The sequence below is a fragment of the Epinephelus moara genome, chromosome 17, assembly GCF_006386435.1.
Source record: "Epinephelus moara isolate mb chromosome 17, YSFRI_EMoa_1.0, whole genome shotgun sequence".
Lineage (NCBI taxonomy): Eukaryota > Metazoa > Chordata > Actinopteri > Perciformes > Serranidae > Epinephelus > Epinephelus moara.
In genome coordinates, this window is record NC_065522.1 from 30549401 (window position 1) to 30552748 (window position 3348).

Below are 3348 nucleotides of genomic sequence, written 5' to 3' on the forward strand. Positions count from 1 at the left end.
TGAAAATAGAAATATAAAAGTGAAAAATAAAATCCTGCTGTTTTTTTAACACATGTTTTGAATGAAAAATATAAATATACATTTCTGCTTTAACAGTTTTACTCAATTAAAATAAAAAGTATAGTGCAGCTGGTCAGCTTTAAAGCCTGCTCAGATTCAGTTTTACTAGGAACTTACTTAGCTTTCCCACTTTGTTATAGTGCAGTAAACAAACATGCCTATATCTAAAGTGCAGCTTAAACGATTTTACTCAACTCCAATGGCGTTGGTTATTTCTTTAGCGCGATGGTCAGGGAACATGTTGTCAAAATGCGAGAATGCGCTGCACAAAGTGAAAGCGGAGATTTACGGGACTCGGTCCGTCACTCAATTATGTCTGTCGGGGAACTAGATATTTTAAATGGTTCGGCTCGCAAAAACGGAATTAAAATAAAACAAAATAAAATAAAATAATATCCTGCGCCCAATAATTCGGTACAGGGTCGTGCCGAACCGAAAGTCGCGTACCGAACGGTTCGACACAAATACATGTACCGTTACGGCCCTAAGTTTAACAATAAGTAAACTAGTCTGGCATAACATCACACCATCTCCCTCCAACTCTCTGGCTGATTCTGGCATAACATCACACCATCTCCCTCCAACTCTCTGGCTGATTCTGGTTCACCAACTTCCTGCTGCCTTCAGAGACAGACGCTGAATTGCTTTCCCACTTCCACATGTCTTTAAAAAACAAAACTCAACTCGAAATAGTGTTGAGATCTCACACAATGCGACTCTGATAATTCATTTAAATAAATATAAAATGCAGTTTGGTGCTGCACATGTCTTGTGCCAAGAGCACAGAGAGGGAGAGGAGCTGGAAGCTGCAGCCGCTGCAGGAGTCTGTTCTCTGGGATCTTTTAAGAATATCTAAAGCTTATTTAGGGTGGAGGACTGAGTTTCAAAAACCATGAATTTAATTGTATTTCTGAACCAACAGGAAATAAAGAATTTAGCTGCATCCCAGGTTAAATTAAAGGGTTCTGATGGGAAAGTAACAACAAGGAGAGTATAAAATAAGCCCTGAAGAAAAGACCCATGTTTGTAGGAAGGGTTGGACTTACTCTGTGAATTAGTCATGGGTGTGTTTTGGGCGTATCATTCAATAAGCCAATCAGAGTATCACCTCTCATTCCCTTTAAAAGAGGCGCGATTGGCGCGCATGGCGGAGAGCTAGTTAGATGGCGGACCTACCAACTGGAGTCAGAACCAGATCTACGGGGACAGCAGACAGGCACCCAAGCTCCCCGAGGTAAAGCAGGCGTGGGAGGAGGTGGCAGCGATCGTTTCCTCATCTTCTGGCATCACCAGAACCATGACACAATGCCGCAAACGGTATAATGATGTCAGAAGACGGGGGAAACAGAAGGTCGCCGCCCACCGACACCAGCAGCATGCCACGGGAGAAGGCCCACCCAACACCACCGACGATCTGACGCCAGCGGAGGACATCGCCGCCTCTACCCTCAGTGTGGAGAGCACTGAGGGCTTTGGGGGACTAGAGGTTGGCGTCCAAGGTAATGCAATAATCACAATATATCAGTGTGTACAGACCATGCAGGCTTCTTGAGAAATGTACTGATTTCACATTAACACACACAACAGACATTCAATGAATCAACTAAGCTTTATTTACATAGCACATTTCATAGCTACATTTTGTTTTTAAAATGAACCCATCATCTTCATGCAGCTCCGCTGGCTGATGATCCAGGGGCCGGACCCAGCTGCCAGGAGCAGGTGACTGTTGTGGGGGAGGAGCAGACTGCACCTCCGACGAGACAGAGACGGAGGCAGCTCACCCGGCCTGAGGACCACCCATTCCTGGAGGTCCAGCGAGGAGGCTTCACCATGCTCAAGTGGGAACTGGGTGGCCTCAGGAGGAGTGTTGGGCGCCTAAACACCCGCCTGAGCCGCGTTGAAGGCCTGCTGCGGCCATTTGGTCGCACAGCCGATAGTTTGGACAGGCTCACTGGAGCAGCTGAGCGCCTGCTTCAGCGAGGAACACCGCCAGATTCTCCTCCTCCTCCTCTTCTTCTTCCTCCTCCGATCAGATCTCCGCACTCCACCAGATCCTTGGCAGCGTCTCTGGCCCCTGTAGCTCCTGGCCCCTCCCGTGGCATGCCGCGTCGTGGTGCTCCTCCTCGCCTGAGAACAAGAGGAGGAAGAAGACCCTGTTAATTTTCAGTTAAAAACGTTTTTTTTTTTTGTGTGTGTGTATATTAAAGCTTTATTTTCCGTCATCTTTACTTTCTTTGAAATGAGATTGATTATGTTCATTTTGTCTTCTTATTTTTAGATATGTTCAGTTTCTTTTCTTCAGACAAAGGTGTTAAGGAGATGTTTCTTTACCTGCTTGACAGTTTCGACTGAGCCTTCAGTCTTCCTCAGAAGCGTCAGCAGCACGTCGGATGATGCTTCTGAGGAAGACTGAAGGCTCAGTCGAAACTGTCAAGCAGGTAAAGAAACATCTCCTTAACACCTTTTGTCTGAAGAAAAGAAACTGAACATTTCTTTAAAATGGTTGTGTTCAGTCATAGCGTAACAGGTAAAATCAGTGTGGCGTTAATTAGGCTACTTAAAGTATGGAAACCTGATCACTAATAAAAGAAAGATCTTACTAAGTATCTGTGGAATATTATTCAAACCTGTTTTCATCATATAACAGAGCACAGCTGTCAGGACTGCTGCGGAGCTCCCCAAGGTGCTGATCCTGCAGCTAGGACCTGTTCAGCGTTGTCTCCCCCACCCTTGTTTGTTAATTGTTTTCACATGTTTCCTAGAGCTGTGTTCTGCCTCTTATTTGCATGTGTGTCCTCTCTACACTCAGATAACAATATAATAATATGTAGCCTAGTATATAATGTAGCCTAGTATAACATGTTAAAATAAATGCAATGTGTGGGCTTTGGTTTTCAATCAAAAAAAATTAGTTTGCTTACCAGGCTACAGATGATGCAGCTCTTCTGCCAGCTGATCTCTCCTCGCCCGTGCCGCTGCTGGCGTATTTGGGTTAATTGGCAACGGCACATGCAGTTCAGCCTCGCGCCTTTGTAAGTCCTGTACTGTGTCCTCATTTTGATCCAAGAGACATCCATGGCGTATGGCAATGTTGTGCAACACACAACATGCCACGAAGAATGCTCCGACCTTCTGAGGGCTGTATTGTAATGTACCACCTGACTTATCCAAACATCTGAAGCGCATTTTTAGCATTCCAAACGTTCGTTCTATTACACTGCGTGCTTTTGTGTGTTTTTGGTTGAACGACGATGCACGCAGTGTTGTAGGCATGATATACGGTGT

General features: G+C 45.1%; 2 protein-coding genes and 1 long non-coding RNA gene across 7 annotated transcripts in view; 1 reads left to right on the forward strand and 2 right to left on the reverse strand.

The window, feature by feature from the left end:
- The window catches only part of LOC126404273 (gastrula zinc finger protein XlCGF17.1-like), a 331284-nt gene that overhangs the window by 317370 nt on the left and 10566 nt on the right, over positions 1-3348 (reverse strand). The gene's annotated exons all lie outside the window — the stretch shown is intronic.
- LOC126404399 (uncharacterized) overlaps positions 1-3348 on the forward strand; it is a 150415-nt gene that overhangs the window by 109832 nt on the left and 37235 nt on the right. The gene's annotated exons all lie outside the window — the stretch shown is intronic.
- LOC126404325 (zinc finger protein OZF-like) overlaps positions 1-3348 on the reverse strand; it is a 59353-nt gene that overhangs the window by 15442 nt on the left and 40563 nt on the right. The window lies entirely within an intron of this gene.